Here is a 20289-nt window from a genome sequence, read left to right as displayed (position 1 = left end):
CGAAAGGAAGGTGACTGAAGTTTTGGGGTTGTGTTATGACATGTTTTGATGCTTTCAAGAAGAGCGGGAAAGAGAGGAGGAGGAGGGTCAACAAGAGTAAGGATCTAAAGCTCTACTGGCTCTGTGCATGTGTGTGTGTGTGGGACATGAGAAAGGATGCGAACGCTGTACGAGGCGTCTCAGTTATTTCTACAGGGCAATTTGCTCCGAATTATGCATCTATTTCGAGTGTGTCTCTAACGGCTAACACACACTGCATGTGTGCACACAAGCATGATCGCACATGCACACACACCTAGAGGCAGCTCTCAGCCTCACTCGGTTCTGAGGATGTTTCTTGGCTTTGCTCGCAGGTGAAGCCGTTCCTGCGGTGGAGGCTGGAATGCAGCGACTATTAAGTAGGAAGGGACGTGACTTCCAGTCAGACGGCGTGTGAGCGTCAGAGAGAGAAGTGTGTGTTCTCTATTGATCCTGCATCTGGGCTGCTAGTTAACCAGGTGTGGTTTAATCCAGGTGGGAGGTCTATTGTTTTGCGGAGAAAAATCACACTGCCTTTGAACAGTTGCAGAAAACGGTGTGTGTGTGTGGCTGTGTTTGTGTACTCAGCCAGTGTGTGTATGTAAGTGAGAAGACTGCTGTGCTCTGCTGTAATCCACACCAGTTATGTCAAAGGTATTTCGCCAGGGATGCTTTTAGCGTATCTACAATGTAACTACGGTAATTATACCTTTTTCATATCTGTTGTTTTTCTGGTTGCTATGATAAAGCATGCCAGTATGGAGCATTGAAGCAGCTCTGCCAGGCACAGAGGTGCTTTGAGCTAAATGCTAATGTCAGTGTGCTAAGATGACCACAATGACAAGCATGCTGATGTTTAGCAGGTAATATCTAACGTGGTCAGAATTTCAGTTTAGCTTGTTTGCATGCTAGCAGTTGCTAATTTGAACTAAACAGAGAGTGTAATTGGGGCAAATGGCATCATTATGTTTAGGGGTATCCGGTCAGAAACCAAGCTATTAAACTAAGTGATTAAAAATGTGATCTGCTGATGGCACTTCATGGAAAGTTGGAGGATCGCTAAATTAGGATTCATCCTGTGGGGATCATGAATGTCTGCACAAAATCTCATGGCAATCCACCCAACCAACAGACAACCCACCATTGCCACACAGCTAGCCTGGCTAAAAATCAACATTATAAATATGCACTGATTTACTTCCTGCAAACTTAGCACACACTGGAAATAATAGAAATTGAAATGAAATCTGTCACAAGTCTACCTTCAGAAGAGAAAAAGAGCACAAAGATACGATTAAATGTTTGTGATCTCTGTGAGGAAGGCAGAGCACCAAGAGAGAACAGACATGATGAAGAAATGTATGGATCATAGACTTCACACAGCATGTCAAAAAGCTGCAGAGGGAAAAAGAGAGAAAGAAAAACAGCATAAAAGGTATTTGCGTGCAGTGCAGGACACCTCCGCTTACGCAATGCCAGAGGTATGCCAGTGTGTGATGCCTGCCCACGGCTGCTGTCATCGCTTTAGTAATAACAGGCCATTTCCACTTTATCGCCCTGCAGCCTTCTGGACCCCACTGACTGAGTGACTACAGAGAGCAGGTATGGATGTGAATACAAAGCTGACTGTTTATATGTGTGCATGTCTACCTGTGTGTGTGTGTGTGGAGCAATGGATGATCACTGTTAACCAAGTTCCCCTGAAGCCAGACCACAACGACTAACCACAGCTCTCTTCCCTCATTTTATGGATGCTGTCTTACAAGACTGACAGGCCTCGACTCATATCGGCGTGTCCTCGGCACATCCAGAGTGAAGGCGAGGGACGCGTCATAAACACACAGATGGTCCTGGTGTGTGTGTAAGCTTCTTTCAAGATGTCTTTCCTGACGTTGAGACAAACGTTAGAGAGTTAATACTGCTAACAAGCGACACACAATGCAAGCCGCAGGAAATCTATTCACTTCCTGTAGAGCTGAGCAATCGGGGAAAGCTGGGCCTGATTGTTTGGATACAAGCCAGTGAAGAAAAGTACATTTTCACAGCCATCAGTCATCAACAGCCAATCAACAGCAAAGTCAAAGACGGACACATTACTTAAAGCTGCCAAGCGCTCGAAAACGTTACTAAAATACGACGGGAATGTATAAAAAACTACTATTTAAAGGAAAGGTTTGACATTTTGGGAGCTACGTTAACTGGCTCTCACATCTGTCAATTGAATAAGAAGCAAAAGACGGGCAACTGTTAGCTTAGCTTCAAGTAGCATGAAGACTGGACGCAGGGAGAAACAGCTAACCGCTAATGTCACAGAAGACTGAAAAACCCTCAAAATGGAACCACTTGATTTGACACTTTTGCTTAAAAACGCTTATTTGACAAATCAGTTCAGCTCTACTGGACATTGTGCCTTTCTGTGCACATGCATGCTGCAGTCCTGCTTTCACATTCATGGTAATGTAAGCTTGCAATTGCTATATTTGCCAAATACATTTGACACATACTCAGAGTTTTTCCTCTGCAGTTAACCGATCCTACCATCCAAACTATTAGGAGCAGTGGGCAAGCTATTCTGCAGCACCCGAGGAATGCATACATGCATGGATGTGTGTATATGTGATGAGTGTGTTGGGGGGCGGCAGTATGCCAGGCATGGAGGGCCAGCTGTCATCCCGGACCCTCAGTAAGGAAACTGTAAGCGCCAGACCCTGGAGCTGAACCAACTCATTCCTCACATCACACACATGGTTGAACTTGGAGGGGCCTCTCTTGGGCCCCATGTATCAGAGCTTTACTCCCCACTAGTCCATAATCCACATGTGGTATCAGATGTATGGCCGAGGACTCAAACCTGCTCCGAACATCAACCACGGAGAACTCGGCCCCGTGCAAATATGAAGCACTAAGGATCCATGTCGCATACATGACCTGAGGGGGGCCTCAAGCTCTCAAAAACCTCCAAAAATGGAGGAGTCCTGATCCTGCGAAAGCGATCAGCACCAAGGGCTCACATGACAAGATCCAAGGCTTGCAAAGACCAGCAAACAAAGAGAGGTGAAAATGTGGCCTGTAATAATCCTGAAGCTTTGATTTATTATATTTTGGAAACCAGTTAGCGACTTGTATTTGGTCCACCATAAAAAAACAGAATATGATCATGTTTTCCCACTGAACATGTCAAGAACTAAACCAGGAACACCTAGAAACTAACTACAGGTTGAAACAAAGGTTTCAAGTGTCACAAACCCCTTCTGTCAGAAAGAAATGCGCTGAGAAGTACTCTGTCATCAAAAGACCCCTGGAATAAAAGGCTTCCATTGAAACCCCTAAGTCCATATTGAAATGCCTGGACCTGTGAGCCCATTATAACCTGTGTGACTCTCGACACGTTGAGACAATCCCTTCACACGTGCAACACAAAGCAGGCAGCTGGGATCGGAGCTGGCTGGAGAAAGGCCATCAGCATTTGAAGACACACACACACACACACACGTCAAAAGCTAAGCCTATTCCTCACCTGCGCTTTTCATGTTAAAGCAGCTCATGTCAGCCTGGTAAGGGGACTGTATTCTACCATAGAGAGCGAACAGGATTGTGTGCAAGAAGATAACATGCAAATGAGGACCCGAGTCTTTGTGTGAACCCTCTGAGGCCTGTATCTGCTACCAAGCAGGGGAAAGAATCCACAAACATGAATTTCCTCTTGCACTGAGGTGCAAGCCTGTGAATCATTATTATGACGTGTAAATGATTAAACATGGCAGATTAGAATTAAAATGTGGTCTCTTTGAGCAATTACATGTTGGGCTGTTCAACTCCCCACTGCTCTGCAGCAGGACCACCACCTCTCGCATTACAGGTGCCAAACATCATGTGAGCATTGTGGCTTTTTCTGTACGGGTCCTGTTATGTCTGCCTGTACATGCTGTAAGCAGCATTTACTGTGAGGGACCGCCATGTCTGAGAAACAAAACTTTTAAAGACCGATGTAACCACCAATGTTACCGATCCCATGTCTGAAAACGGGCTTATGTGTCTTTCCACATTTCCCAAGAAAGGCTGACATTATCTGCGACACACAGAAGGTAAAGACAGAATGACAGCCCAGATGACCCCACAGTAAGTGGAGGTTTACTCAGATAAGACCCGTGTTTAGAGCCACTGAGCCCTCCACTTTGTCTGTGTGACCTCCCGGGGGCCAAAGGTGAAGTGACCACGACCCCCGAGCCTGCACTGCCTCATCATGTAATTTTTCAGCCTGACAGAAAGCAGACATTCAATTGAGCCTCAGCTTGCCTGCGTCTCATTTTGTGATCTGCTCTCGGTCGGGAAGTTTGGAATGATTTCCCATCCGCATCCTGTTCGCTAAAAAAATGACAAATGATACTGAACCTGTCCACTCACGGTAATAACGTCACATCTCTTTCTTAGAATTACTTTAGCCTGTCTTTCCTTATTGCACTGGCAACCGCAGTCCATCCACAAGCATTAAAGCACTCTATTAGGAACTAATGGCTACGTTATCGACTCAGCTAAATCAACATGGAGATCAATTCTGGCAGTGTTTTAGAGGATGGTGAGCAGAGTGTGGGGTGTATGTCCAGCAGCCTGTCAGTGTGCTGTCAGGAGTGTCTGTGGTCAAACAGCGAGCCTCGCTATCAGTGTCTAACAGCAATCAGGGAGGGTTAGAAGCTGGCAAATGGCCTGGACTAATGCACAAGTACAAGCAGCATCCAGCTTTGTTGCAGTGCATCTGCAACGACAGTTCGAATAGGAGGGGGGCAAACAACAGGGTAAGGAAGTCAAGTGGAGGTCACCGAGGTCAGAGAAGTTGAAGCAGCACTGTTGCATCCATTTTTAGCTTCCAACTCCCAGTCAGAAAGTTTTCTCCTTACGCCTCTTATCACTGAGGAGACGTGAGGAATGAGTAGGAGCTGGCTGGCATTCACTTCATCCAAGAGCATTTTTTAAATCAACCTAGGTGCCTTACACACACATACCAACTCATGCGCACACACTTCTCACAAACAGCGCCTCACTGTAGCCCAGGAAGTAATTTGATAAGGCGCAGCTTAAGGAAGACGGCAGCACGTCTGTCATTTTCTAGCATCACATGGGGCGAACAGAGACACAGAGAGGGATTGTGGGTCCTGATTCTGCTCCACAGCCGAGGTGTCAGGAGTGCTGCTGAACATCTTCCAGTGATGAAGATAACAGAACTTTTCCTTTGCCAGAGGAAAAAACAACTGGGAAGAGAGACTGGTAGGATTATTTAGATTCATGTGGACCAAAACTATCTGAACTTTTAGACACCCTAAAATGACATTTACATGAGCACAGGGAATCAAACTGCTTTACTTAAATTTGTCATGCTACTTCAGGCTCTTGGCATAAAACCTTTGATAATCTCCTATTTAGCATTTGCAAGTAGTATATAAACATCTGATGAATGGTTTATAATATACTAGACACCTGCATCTCAATCTAACCCTGGTATCAGCTCACTGTGCTTGACCAGCACACACATAAACTGAAGAGCACATACTCATACCAGCAGTAGAATTACACAAAGTCACAACAATAAATAGCATAAAAATGGCTGTATTTACAGAAATAACAAAAATATGAGGCATTAAAAAATCTATTTAACTGTGTCTTAGAGGAATCCTGCAGAATTTTACATTAATGTGACAGGAAGGCCCAGAAAACCCCTCACTGGAAACTTTAGAGTGCACGTTTAAGCTGCGCTGTGTCAAAGCTGTTCCTGAAGGATAGAGTAGCCTCGACTTTGATGCACATGAAACTGAAGACATTTTAGGAGGGCGAGGCACTTTTTGTGTGCCGTATAAAAGGTGGAAGGGATCTTTGTGTGAAACTTGGCCTTAACACTCCAGGGGAAGAAGGTCGAGCGCTGAGAAGTCCGCGGCTGCTGTGCGATCTGGATCCGTGTGTGACAGATAGAGGGGCGACTGTACCCGAGCGTGCATGTGCGAGAGCAGATGCTTGCTTGTTTCTGTGTGTGTGCGCGTGAGTCGCCCCATCCGAAGTGTAACAGGAGTTTGCTTTAGTTCAAAGAAGCGTCTTGACACTCTATCAAAAGGCAGAGCGGGCCCGATATACCTCGGAGCTCCCTCTGTCTACATGCATGTATCAGCCTCTGCCTCGCTGCTAAAAGAAGAGGCCCGCAGGGTGGGAGAAAACACACAAAGCTTCAATCCGCACGTATTAGTCTCTCCCTTTGAAATGCTTACAGAGGCCTAAGCCGCTCCGCCTGTAGGAGCCAAGTGTGACCCAGGGTGTGATGCGCGCTCTGCCTGCTAACACTTCCGTGTGTGTTGATGCGTATGCGACGGCAAACTGCGTGCGCACCTATTTGTAATTTTAAACCCGACAAAAGAGAAGCGCTGTCAGAGCAGAGCAGAAGCTGTCGGGAGGTTGTAAGGTGACACCCAGGATGACAGCAGTTGTCTGTGTCTGACACACTGATGGGGGAAAAGGGGGTAGGGGTATTCCCAAAATCAGTTTTTATTCTCATCAGGGTTCAAATCCCCCCAAGACAATAAACATCCAGACCACTGAAGTGCCTTCGAGCGAGATATTTAATCCTTCAGTGCTTGACCTCCACAGAAGTGTCACAAAAGTCATAATAGCTACATCCTAACATATGTTGCATACAGGTATTATGATCAAGATTCACATCTAGAGGGTGAGTTATTAGCCTCAGCGGGCTCACGCGCTGGTTTAACAGTAGCATCCATTCTGCAAAAAGCTGTGGAAACCTGAAGAGGCTAAGAGTCCACAGCCAGGCTAGCAGCTGTGTGCAACTCTATGAGAGTTTGAGCCAAATGCTAACATCAGAATGCTAACATGCACACAATGACAACGCTAATACGTTTTGCAATTCTGTTCACCATGTGCACTGTCTTCGTTTGCTGCGTTCGCATGCTAAAATCTGCTACTCAGCACTAAAACTAATGTCTTTAGTTTAACAGGTGATTCATCATAAAGCAAAAGTAGTGGACAAATCTAAATTTTGACCTGATGATGAAAAGTCACCAGAGTCAATTGAATTCATCCTGAGGGGTAGATGGATGTGTGTAAACACTCATGGCAATCCATCCCATAGTTGTTTTGATATTTCAGTCTGGACACTGCTAGTGTGGCTAAAAAAGAGCTAGAGCTAGGGCTACAAGAGTACACAGCAATCTACCTGGTGAGGAGAGGTTGGTTCCACTCAATCCTCAGGCAGGAGTCCCATCCTGTGTATAATTAAAGGCTTTGAAATTAGACTGCAAGGCATGGCTGTCTAATATGTTGCCAGCTACTTCAGTAACACATCGGGAAAAAACAAAAACTGAGGAAACTATAGAAGCAGCAGCACCACCCGAAATCTATGCATGATCGCAACTTAAACGAAAAGATAACATTTCCGGAAAGTCAAGTGCTGCCAGACAGGCAGTAAAACACAAAGGGACAACAATTTGAGACCTAAGCATGAATCAACAAGTTCCCCACACACTAGCTATTAACTGTCAAGATTACACCTGTCACCGGCTCCGTCTGTGGCTGACGGGGAAATGAGTAAAACTGACACCTCTGTGAACACAATCTGGCATGAAGTTTCAGAGGGTCAGGCCCCGATCGCGGAGTTCTCAAGGTGGGACGATTATAAGATGGTGTCAGTTTTCAAGAAAGGTGTAGAAATGTTTTCATCCAAACTCTAACTGGTCTATTTTATTTAAATAGTTATTTTCACGATCATAAAGTGCCATTTTTCATACATTTTTCATACGTGTTGGTCAACTTTCGCACATCTCCATGGATAGGGTTTCTGCAGAAGGGCACCTTTTTTTGTTTAACTCTGGATTAAGCAACACTGAACAGATATTGGTCTGTTTCTGCCAGTGAACTAAATCCATTTAAGCGGTTTGACATTTCATCTTAATACCTGCATTTTCTGTGCCAATGCCAAGTCTTAATAGCTGTGAGGATCGTAGCCCAACGCTTCACATGGGGAGCAAGGGTTGGCCCTCAGTAATGGGCAAGATATGAAGTTACAGTGCGTGGCAGAAGTAATACGGCCACTAATATGGTCACTGTTCTCCCAAAAGATACACACTCAAGGAAAGGCTAATTTTCTAGCTAAAACGTCTTGTTCAGTCTTAAAGGAATAGACACCTTAAATCTTTCAACACACTCTTGTGCAAACCATGTCCGATCCGCTCTGAACAGCTCCTGATTTCGTCCTGCCATGGACCAAACGGTGCTCTTAAGCCTTTGATGTTCCTAATCTGTGTTTTTAAGAACTTAACTGGCCTCAGCTCCTCAGGCAGGTTGTTCATCATTGCAGGGACCCTGGTAATGAAAATTTGGCGGCCAGACTGAACAACAGCCTGGACACCTGAGGGTGAAATCTGGTTTCTAAGAGTTAAAAGGTCAATAATGCAGCTCGGGGCTGAGAAAGTGACCAGTAAAACCTTAAAACTGGTTCTAAAATTAAGGCCACATGTATTAAAATTCAACTGAAAGAGTTGCGTGATCTGATGTGCTGTAATGAAAGTTTAGTTCCCATGTCCACTATAAGCAGATACAGTCGGTATCTCAGTAAAACATCTGCGCTAGTAGCATGGAGCCTACACATGACATGTTTGAGCGTTAAAATCTAAATTTTAACGCATGGTAACGAACAGGATAACGGATATGACTATGCCTTGGATACATGACTCAGTGAGGGATGGGGGCACGGACCCATCTCTTAGGGCCAGAGGTAGCAGTACTCAGGTGACAGGGAAGGCAACTAAGGAGAGCAAAAATTGTGCAGCAGAGGATAAGAAGCTTCAAGTTTGCCCATGTGGCTGGCAGAAAATAACATCAATCCGAGGCCTTAGAACTCATCAGGGAAGGAGGAAGTGTTTAGCGGTGGAAGGGCAGAGTGGCCGCATCGACCAGTATTTCTTGAGAAGTCAGTCGAATCAGTCGGATGAAGTCCAGCGACAGGTAGAAAACCACAGTTCGCAGGATATCAGTAACACTATCCCTGGAGAGGAGGAGGTACGGAGAGGGGATGCAGTTGGTGTTGAGGGCAACAGGCCAGCCAAGGAGAGAAGCATGGAGCAGAAAGCTAGAGTTAAGTGGCCGAGGGCTAATGATAGCAAAGAGTGGGAGGCAGTTGATAGAGATTTATCAGTCATATTAAGCAGGCTTAGAGGAGATGTAGTGGAGAAATTGGATAAAATTGGAGATGTGATCTACTCCTATGGTCGAGAGAGATTTGGGGTGCTTGTCAAAAGGAAAGGCGAGAGGGTGCAGGTCGGCAAGTCTAGGCGGCAAAGAGAAATAGAGAAGTTAGTAAAGGAAAGGAGGCAGTTAAGAAAGCAGTGGAGGAAGGCGACAGAAGAAGAAAGGGAGGGAATTAAGGTGTTGCAGGAGGAACTGAGAAGCAGGTTAGCAGTACTCAGAAGGGCAGAACACCTTAGGGAGAAGAGAAAGAAGAAGGAACGTGCAAGGTCAGCATTTTTTAGGAACCCCTTTAATTTTGTGAAAGGCTTGTTTAATCAAGAAAAAGGAGGGCAACTTAAGGCAACGAAATCAGAGATTGAACAGTATTTGAAGTCGACGTATTCAGATTCAAAGGAGAATAGGAACATAGGTCTTCCACCTGACATGCCACCATTAGGGGAAGTGGAGCAGGAGATGGATGTGAGCCCACCTAGGTGGAGAGAAGTGGTGGAGGTGGTTAGGCGTGCAAAGGCTTCTTCGGCCCCAGGGCCTAATGGAGTCCCCTACCGTGTCTATAAGAGTGCACCTGGCATCTTAAGGACACTATGGAGATACCTGAGAATAGTTTGGGAGAAACAAAGTATTCCAAGAGCATGGCGCAGGGCAGGAGGTGTCTTCATCCCTAAGGAGAAGGAGTCATCGGACCTTAGCCAGTTTCGGATGATTTCTCTCCTAAATGTTGAGGGAAAGATTTTCTTTAGTATCGTAGCACAGAGGCTGGCTAAATACTTAGAAAGGAATGGTATGATAGATACGACAGTGCAAAAAGCAGGGATACCAGGATTTGCGGGATGCTTAGAGCATACTAGCATGATTTGGCATCAGATTCAGACAGCTAAGAGGGAGAAAAGAGACTTGAATGTTGTATTTTTAGATCTGGCTAATGCGTTTGGGTCAGTGCCACATAACCTTATTTGGAGTTCCTTTGACTACTTTAAAGTGCCGGAGATAGTTGTTAACTTGGTGAAAGCATATTTCCAAGACATCAGACTGTGTGCAAGTATCGCAGAGCTCACAACAGGCTGGCAAAGATTGGAGGTTGGTATTATGGCAGGATGTACAGTGTCCCCGCTAGCTTTCACAATGGCTATGGAGGTAATTATTAGGGCTTCCAAGTGGGTCGTAGGTGGAGAGAGACGGCAGAATGGAATGCGTCTTCCACCAATTAGGGCTTATATGGATGATATGACACTGCTAACTTCAACAGTGCCATGTACAAGGAGGTTGTTAGATAAAGTCAATCAGAATCTCAAGTGGGCTAGTATGAAGATTAAGCCTAGTAAGTCAAGGAGTATTTCAATATACAGAGGGAAAGTAAGTGATAGAAAGTTTGCTATAGATGGTGAGGAAATCCCAACAATTAGGGAGAAATCAGTTAAGAGTCTCGGACGGTGGTACAATGTGGACCTGAATGATGTTGAACAGGTTGTGCAATTTAGAAAGGATGTTGCAGAAGGGCTGGAGAGAATAGATAAATCAGGGCTCCCAGGAAAACTGAGGTTGTGGTGCTTGCAGTTTGGCTTGTATCCTAGGTTAATGTGGCCAATGTCAGTATATGAAGTCCCATTATCTGTAGCAGAGAGAATGGAAAGGCTAGTTAGCTCTTATATTAGAAAATGGTTGGGTGCTCCCAGGTGCTTAAGCAATGTAGCTTTGTATGGGAAAGGAATGCTTCAGCTGCCAGTATCCAGTCTAACAGAGGAGTTTAAATGCACTAAGGTTAGGACAGAACTTTTATTATCTGGGAGTAAGGACATGTTAGTTAGCAATGTGGTTCCGAATCCTTCTGGGGGGAGGAAATGGAACCCAAGGGCAGCAGTGCAGGAGGCAGAGGCAGCTCTTAGGCATGCAGAAATAGTAGGAAATGTTCAATTTGGCCGGGGAGGCTTGGGGCTTGGCCCAGGCAAACCAGTGTGGAATAAAGCAGGTCTAAAGGAGAAAAGAAAGCTTGTAGTGGAACAGGTGCGTAGGCAGGAGGAGTTGTTAAGAGGGGCAAAAGCAGTTGGTCAAGCCAAACAGGGACAATGGTTGAATTGGGAAGGTGTTGAGAAGAGGAAACTTAGTTGGAGGGACCTGTGGAATATGGAGGAAGGCCGTATTAAATTTCTGATAGGGGCGACATACGATGTGTTGCCAACCCCGCAGAACCTAAGTCTCTGGGTACAGGGCGATCAATCGTGCCCACTCTGCTCAGGTACAGCAAGTTTAAAGCACATTTTGTCAGGTTGTAGAATTAGCTTATCACAAGGCCGGTATACATGGCGGCATAATCAGGTGCTGAGAAGCTTAGCCGCAGGCATTGAGGAGAGAAGGAAGCAGGTGAATTCTGGAAGTTCTAGAAAGGAGAGGTTAGATGTGCAGTTTGTTCGAGAGGGGGAGAAAAATAAAGCTGCTAAGTCAGGGAGAAAGCAGGGAGGTGGCTGCCTGGTAGGGGCTGATGATTGGCAAATGCAGGTCGACTTGGGAGGACAGCTAGTTGTGCCCCAGGAAATAGTTTATAGTAATCTGAGGCCAGACATTGTCTTATGGTCCATGAGTAAAAAGACTGTGTATTTTATTGAGTTAACAGTCCCTTGGGAAAATTCAGTGGAGGCAGCTTATGAAAGGAAGAAGACTAAGTATGCAGATTTAAAGACAGAATCTGAGCAGAGGGGATGGAAGACCAGGGTCTGTCCGGTTGAAGTGGGGTGTAGAGGTTTTGTTGCAGGGTCAGCTGTTTCACTGTTGAGGGAGCTGGGAGTGCATGGGCAAAATTTAAGAAAGACAGTGAGGGAGATGTCAGATGAGGCTGCTAGGTCTAGTCAGTGGATATGGATCAGGAGAAATAATAGTAGTTGGGGGGTGAAATAGGGACAGTGGGGGGGCAGGCAGAGGACATGCATGCCTAACCCGGCAAGAGAAGAGGTTAAAGTCTGAACAAGACACCTCTCCTCTGCTCTGCTTTCCCCGCCCCATCTTCTCGCTCTGCCAATAGGAAGAGAACCAGGAAGTTTAGATAAGGTGGGGGTGTGGCCAGCTAGAGTCTCTCTTTGTGACCATGCGGCCTGTTCAGGTGAGTTTGCGTGGTAAGACACAGAGTTGGCTTGTTTTTTGATCTTTTTGGTTGTTTTCCTGTTTTGTCTGCTTCTTGAAGGAAATGTTAGGGTTTGTTTTCCTGCTCTGTTTGCTTTTTGAAGGAAATGGTAGGGTTTGCTGCTTCTTGAAGGAAATGTTAGAAGAGGCTGTTAAATCTAGTCTGTGGTTTAGGCCTCCACCTTCAGCACCTTCTAAATTTTCCACCCCCTACCCGAACAAGGGTCTGTATCCAATCCCTACTTTCATCTTTTGACTCTACCTCTTTATTTTCTATCCCCTACCCGAACCAGGGTTTGTATTCCCACCCCGCTTTTTCTTGGTGCAGTTGGTGAGAGGCAGGGGTAGATGATGGTAGTGTGGCAATCGGCAGTTACATGTGGCATCTAGGCCTGTGGTAGCATTGTAGCAGCTAACAATAGCTAAAGCGGTGAGAGTATGATAGTATCTTAGCAGTTAGTATTGGTAGCTAGCAATTAACATTAACAGTATAGGTGAATCTAGCGTTATTGTCTTCTTCTGTTTCTCGTAGCAGGTAGCGGTTAGCACATAACATTAGCTAAATGGTAGCATCGGAACTGTATTGTCTTCTTCTGTTCTTCCTAGCGGTTAGCAGTAGCATTAGCAATAGTTAAATGGTAGCATCGGTACTGGCCACTACCTGGAGCATCTCTGGGTCAGTTGAACGTGGCGGTGCTGTTTGGATTGTGTAGGAGCAGTGTGAACTGGCACTAGGGGGGGTGACTCTGGGACGCCGGAGTTCACTGCCTAACCTCCTGGAGGTGTAGTGGGACTAAGTAGGCGAAACACTGTTGAAGGGAGGTTTCCACCTGATGACCCCCAGAGACGTGTTAGGAATCACTGCTCTTTGGCAGGTATAGAAGCAGATTAGAGCTCCAAGGTTCTTCACTGAGAATGAATCCTCTTTTTGAGCACAAGTATCTTGTGTTTAAATTAACTGTCAGTAGTGCTGTGTCAATGAGCAAATGTCAAGTCATTCACATGAGACTGTTGCCATAACTTGACACTAGAGGAGCTTGGCAGACCTGGGGTCAGTATGGAGGACAAGCAGACACAACAATGGCGAAAAGGCCATTTTTCTATTGTTTCTATGCAAATACATCTTCAGATCTTTTGTGGGTTCCTACAGGAACCCCAAAACACATCCCAGAAAACCAGATGTGGGCCTCAAACGCGTGAACACGGCCTAAAACCAGCAGAGGGAGGCTCCAGCCATCCTCTATCGTCTCCTCTTTATCCCTCCTCTGCCGCCTTGTCCCTCACTGCCACACATGCCATTCACTCAGGCTAGCAACTGTATATATACACACCCTCAGCCCCCACCCCACCACCACTTAACATTCCTACAGCTGGTCATCGCACAACATGACGCATGTAATGTCACACTCGTGAGCCGCCGGCGAGCCGCGATGCTCTGCCAGCCTCCTGGGGTGGGGGGGGTGGGGGGGACAAAGAAGAGCATTGTGTCGCCTGAATGGGAGAGAGAATGAAGAAGAAAGTGTGTCGGGTTACAATCAAGTACGACCCCTCCACCACCGCCACCACCCCCTAAAATCTGTTGCTGTTTGAGTGGTGAGAGATAATGCATGTGTGTGTGTTTGTTGCAGGGAGGGAAAAGGGGTGTGTGGGAAAACTGGATACTCTACAGCACACATGTACAAGTACAAACAAATAAATATGCAAAGAAAAAAACAGGTAAAACACAGGTACAACCCCCCTCTGAATACCCCCACACTACCCCTTTATCTTATTCAACCTGGGCCCAAAATATAGGTGTTTGCACACAAACAACCCCTCTTTGAAATCCCCTCAGCAAACACACTTGCATCACGGGAAGACACCTCACTCTCTGGCTCGCTTTCCAGCCGGAAACTCGCGGGGCGCTTAGAGAGATTTCCTGCTGGAAGCAAAACGCCGATCCCGAGAAAGCAGCGCACGGATTAAGGAGTGTGGGAGGAAAGACGGATCAGCTGGGAAAAGGCAAAGCGCAAAAACTGCCTCCCTCCTGGGAATGCACAGTCGAAAATGAATCTTCTTCTAGTATCTTTCAAGTCAAACAAAGTCATTTTTTCCCACAAGGTAAAGGGGGCACTTTGCCTGCTTCTCCCAGGGAGTGACGGCATCGGCAGACAGCCATGGATCCATAAACTTCCCTCCTCTTTCTAGCCTGTAATTGAGTGTTCAGACATCAGTGGAGCCGAACAGTGACCAGTCCTGATCCCCTGGTACGTATTTACACTTCAAACTCTAGACTACAGCCTGGAGGCGCGCGCACACACACACACACACACACACACACACACACAACAAACATTACAGCCTACAGTGGATGTACAAGATTAAGCATGAATCTGATTCCTTTCTTGCCTATTGAACACGCATACAGAGACATGGAGACATGAACGCTGTTATTACGCCTGCACATGTCGTCCTCTCTGCCTCGGGACAAAGGAGCACCACGTAATTCTATTAAGTTTTCAGTGCAGATGGAGAAGGTGCCACAAACATTTTGCTTGGAGTGTATGCTTTGGACTTAGATGCGCTTGGACAAAAAAAAATGTGGGAACAATTTCACAGACGTGCCACTTCACTATTTCCTCTCCTGGAAAAAGGCCAAACTTTTTTGCTTCAGTTTAAATTAATTCAGCTGTTAGGCCACGATTATTCTTTTAGCATTATTCTTTAGCTGCCCAGAGCGGTGGAGCAACCAGCTGACATATCGCTGGCATTGTTGGAAACACATGCTGGACACGCTGGCAGCAGAGCGTCCAGGTAGTTGTGCACACATGCAAAAAGACGGACAGGCATGCTGACAAGGGAGGCGCACAGACACAGACAGGCATGCAGACAGATAGAGAAAGCCAGAGGGACAGTAATCTAATAAGTTTCTGTAACCACTCAGGACAGATTTAGCTTCAACAACCGCCTGGCAGGAGAGGTAACACTCTCCAGGCACATGGTCAAGCAATGCGTGCATTCTTAAGAAAAGCACAGAGGAAGACACGGGGGAAGACAATGAGGCCGAAGGTGAGATGAAAGCATAGAATAGATAGAAGCCGGAGGAAGGAATGTGGTGAGGGTCAAACTTTAAAGCCAGGAGTGTGCGATATCTCAGGAATGAATGGGATCTCTTAATAATCTCCTAACATGGGAATGGCAGCGCATCTCACGCACACATACTGCAGGAAAACCTATGAGCTGCTGCAGATAGGACTGAAGCACACAGGCTTCAACTAGCTAAGCCATACACGCCTTTACGATGCACGACGTCTGCAGGCTGTGCAACACTAGCTTAAAAACAATGGGAAGCATGTGAGAAATGCTGAAAACAGTACATTCATTGCATTAATTATTGGCAGGTAACAAGTAGCTTTTTAATGAAGGAAATCTCAGATAGGGAATGCTGTCCCTGGCGTCCACTCACAGCCACACAGACAATCTCTACTCTACATCTCTACATCTCTTCATTCCTCCAGCTCCCTCTTTCTGTCCCATCCATCAGGCTGAGGTCAGAAGTCATGTGTAGAACAGTGCGGGGTCATTTCTCACCACTCAGTGTGTGTTTAAAACCACATGCCCCGCTTTGATCTCAGAGGTGAGAGGTCACCCGTCATCGCCGTCTGTGCACCGCTGGCACACCTGCGCTCAAGTGAGGAGTCGCATTTCTGCTGTCAGAGCAGCAGACGCCTGACAGCTACCTGGAAGACGCCGGGAAAACTGCAACGGGGCCTGACAGGAAAGATGCCTGTTCCTTGACTCACACAGGGAGTAATTTGTCTTTCCCAATATGAGTTCTTGTGTCCTTCGTGACGCGTGTGACTCAATATTTCATGGCCAAATGATGATTTGAAACCAAAAGAATGCCAAGGACAAGGCAATACGTCACACCCAATACCCCAAACAGTGTGTTGCACAAGTCTAATGATGCCCCACAATGAAGGGATGGTTAGACTTTTCTTTATTAATGATAAAGTGGGTGTTTTCACAGGAATGGTTTTTAAGTGTCTGTGGAAGTTCAGCAAGTGCATCAGCAGATTGTATTATATCTCAGACCTGGTTTTCAAAAATAAGCACAAAGCTAAAGCGTCTGTGCCCCAGTGGAAGTCTTATTATGCATATTGAGAGAGGGAGCAGAGAAAGTGTGTGTTAGAGGGGGGTGGGCGGACGAGAACAGAAATGTTAAAAAGCTGAGCTATGCAACTCCTCCAACGGGATTAGGAGCCAAACCAAAGGCATGGAAGCTCAGCGAAAGCCCCACGGGGGAAAAGAGCGGGTGGACAGGGGGGAGGCGGGTGTGTGTGCGGGTGCGTGTAGCAGCATGCCGTCCCGCTCACCGAGAGTAAGGAAAAAGATCAGAGCCGGGGTGGAAAAAGACGATTTAGCATCAATCATTCCTAATCGTTTAAGTAACAATCAGCTATGCCGTCTCATTGAGTGATATAACACAACTCCACCTATAGCCAGCCTGCGCAAGCTTTAACTTTTGCTGCCAGATAGCCCACTCATCAGGTCGCTGTTTGCTGATAACTCCAGTGTAGGTGATGCCTTTTGCATAACTGGAAGCAAACAGAAGAAATAAGCTTGATGCCACTGATCAATGAACTTCCTCCCCGGGATGCTTCAGGCTTGCATCCTTCCCCTGTGTGTCTACACTGGCTAATGAAACAACACATTTTTTACCCACAAATCATCACTCTGACGACGAATGCTTGTGCGGAAGCCATGAAATGCATCAGTTCAGATTAGATCAATTTAGATTTCTTTCCCCAAAGGTCACAAGTCCAATCAGGTATGATTAAAATCAAGCCTTCCTTTTTACCACCACTGTTAGAAACCACCAATTATCTAGATTGCTGACAGCTGAGGCACTTTTACAACCGAGCCAGCCAAACGCTGGTAAATCTTGGCTTTATATGGTGGCTCTGACTGTCAGTTCTGGCTTTCAACCAGTTGGCTTGAGAGACTTATTATGTAGCAACTATGGTAACAAATTGGTGAAACTGTGATTGAAGTGTTTCCTGTGTGCCTCTGCTGCCTTCCTTTGATTTGTAAGACGTCACAGACCTAACAGGGACACCGAGACTACATGAAGACGGCAAGGATACAGGTGCACTAAGCTGTGGTGGTCAGAAAATGACAGATAATCATCTTTTAGAAAACAGTGAAAACCCCAAAGGTTTTAAGTGAAATTTGACAAGCTTTGATAAGAGCTCTCAATGAGAACACCCAGCCCCTAGCTATCGAACCAAGGAGCCACCATCACACACACACACACACGAGTACAGGGGAGAGAGACTGAGGACAGACAGAACAGTGTTGTGGCTAGCAGATTGTGTTAAGCGAGTGTGTCTCCGGAGAGTTATCGGGAAATGCTTGTGTGTCATCACAGGGCGAAAGAAACATTCTCAGGCCTTCTGCTCACCGCCGTGAAAGCACCTGAGTGCTTCTTTCACAGGTTTAAACAGGTGCTTTCATTGGAGGATTTAAGGATTAGAGCGTGTCAATCTTTGTGACAGATGGCAGCCTCCTCGTCTCTATTCGCCGCGGGTCCTCCACAGCCAAGACAGATCAATGCTCACTGTGATAGGTCAACAGTCCTTTGCTCAATTGATCAGGCATAATAACAATCAGGGTTAAGCAGGCAAGTCCCGATGAGAGGGAGTCATGACAGACCCAGACCGATCTCAGGATGATCGTAGTCGACCTGTACAGACCCCATTAGAAAGGTAGCAGCCTGATGCAGGAATTAGACATTATGAGGCACAGACTCAAGATCCAACCAGACCCTGTCCTACACTGAGCACACATGCGGGTCCCAGGTCAAGCCTTGGATTCTTAAAACCAAGTGGATCCAAGAAGACCTGCATAAGACCTTCTCACACCAAAACAAAAATACTCCAAACTATGGGGAACCAGTATGGGAGAGAGCCTGAATTCAAAACAGAGAGAGACACAATCAGAGTCTTGTTCGGGCGCTGTTAGCTCACCAAACCCCTCAGGCCTTCCTGGGGTCGAAAGGTCAAGACATCAGCGGTAATGGTTACCAAAGACTTGACATCAGTGTGAGCCACCAAAGAAAGGGGCTTTGGAGAAGTATGTGCATCTGTTTAATTGTGAATGAAATGAGCTGACAACTATGGTTGGGCGCGCGTGTGTGTGTACAAGGCTACAACTAATTAAGAAAAGTCCAGTCCCCTGCGGGACCATCATGAGGTCACTGTTGTCAGGGACACCGCAAGAGCTGTCATCTGTTATTGACAAACACGAATGCAGAGGCAGTGAATGAGGGCTGTAGTGCCTGCAACTATTGTGGTCAGCTGCTGCCTCCTCAGATGCTCTGCAGGCCGTCTATAACCGCAATAAAGCACTTAAAAAAGGACAGCCTGTCTTTTGTACAAGACAAAGACAAGAAAAGACTCCTTTAGCAAAAAAGACTGTTAGAGAAAAAGGGAGAGACATCTGGGGAAAGCCTTCCATCACCTGATGAACCACTGCATGTGTCATTAACTTGTGACATAGCAAGTTTAAGTCCAACTACAGAAGTACTGTATTATCCTATCAGTGTCTCCATCACTGCACAAAACAAGAGGAACTGATCAAAGAAAGACGTTCAAGTTGACAAAAAAAAGGACTTTCTTGCATGCAAAAGGTTAGCAGCATTATTTCTAGTCATCATCATGATCCACAGCCTACACTTAAAGCAACCACAAACATGATGAGATTGATGGACTGCGCTTGCCCTGGTGCAGGATGGTCCAGAACAGCCCATTTATCCTCCTTCAGTATGTGTGACATGCTGGCATTCCTTAGTTTGGAGAGATGATAGGGCGAAACAAAGAGAGGACGAGCTGCGTCGGGCCGTTTGCCCATTTCAGGGCTTAATTTGCTTCAGGAGATCAACCAAGAGAGAGAGAGAGAAAAGAATAAGAAAAAGAAAAAAAGAGAGAAGGTTGAGCAAGCGGCTGTCAATAGGTGACAGGGTAGTTATTCTGTCAGGGTATTAGATTTATCCTGCCTGTCCAACGGCCTGATTAATGTCACACTGCTTTCTTCCCAAGTGTGTGTGTGTGTGTGTGTGTGTGTGTGTGTGTGCCTCTACTGTAGCCGGTATCCTGCCTGCTTAGGTGTGAATGTCCAAGTGTTTGCATTTGTCTAATCTTTAACTTGAAAGAACAAAGTCTGCTTCTGTAGTGGAAAAAAAGCAACTTCACACAAATTCTTTCGGCGTGACCTTGTCATACGAACGCACAAGCCCCGAGAATCAAAAACCTGCATGACAGAGGGCTCAGTTCACCCGCACAAACAAAACTCTGCATCTAAAACATTCTCGGCCATTCAGAATCGACGGCGTTTAGAGTGTTGACTTGCAAGGTGATGCAAAGCAAAGAAAGGTGAAATCCTGGGAGACATCTTGCCACAAGATGTTCATGAAGCTCGGCGCACCAACAGAAGGCTTCAGTCTCTGCACTTCAAAGAGTGAAGTCTATATACTGTATGCTAATGGAGGGAAATACTGTGTGTGCATACGCCGGCACTCCATGCATGTGTGTGTTCCTACTTGTGACAGAAACCCACATTTCTGCAACAACAAAGCAGCTCGGTCATGAGGGTGTGCTTCTATTAGCACCTTTTTATAACCTCAACCAACCACTTGCACAATACATTTATCACCAGAATGGCACAAAAGCAGCACAACCGGATCCTGCAGAGAGCCTGCAGCAAACACTTAGTGAACATACAGTCAACACTACAGCCGAAACCTGCCCCCAGTCTCCATTCTGCACTGACTCAGCAGTGTGATGATACATCACACGTGGTGACCCGTCTTTTAACGCATTTTATCACCTTGTTTGCATGTCCTGACGCATGTAACTGACATCAAAAGTGAGAAATTCCAGT

General features: G+C 46.1%; 1 protein-coding gene across 4 annotated transcripts in view; it reads right to left on the bottom strand.

Moving 5' to 3' along the window:
* Nucleotides 1–20289, bottom strand: part of celsr1a (cadherin EGF LAG seven-pass G-type receptor 1a) — a 92010-nt gene that overhangs the window by 68123 nt on the left and 3598 nt on the right. The gene's annotated exons all lie outside the window — the stretch shown is intronic.

This window comes from Chelmon rostratus, chromosome 22 (genome assembly GCF_017976325.1).
Source record: "Chelmon rostratus isolate fCheRos1 chromosome 22, fCheRos1.pri, whole genome shotgun sequence".
Lineage (NCBI taxonomy): Eukaryota > Metazoa > Chordata > Actinopteri > Chaetodontiformes > Chaetodontidae > Chelmon > Chelmon rostratus.
This window is presented reverse-complemented; position numbering and strand designations above follow the sequence as displayed.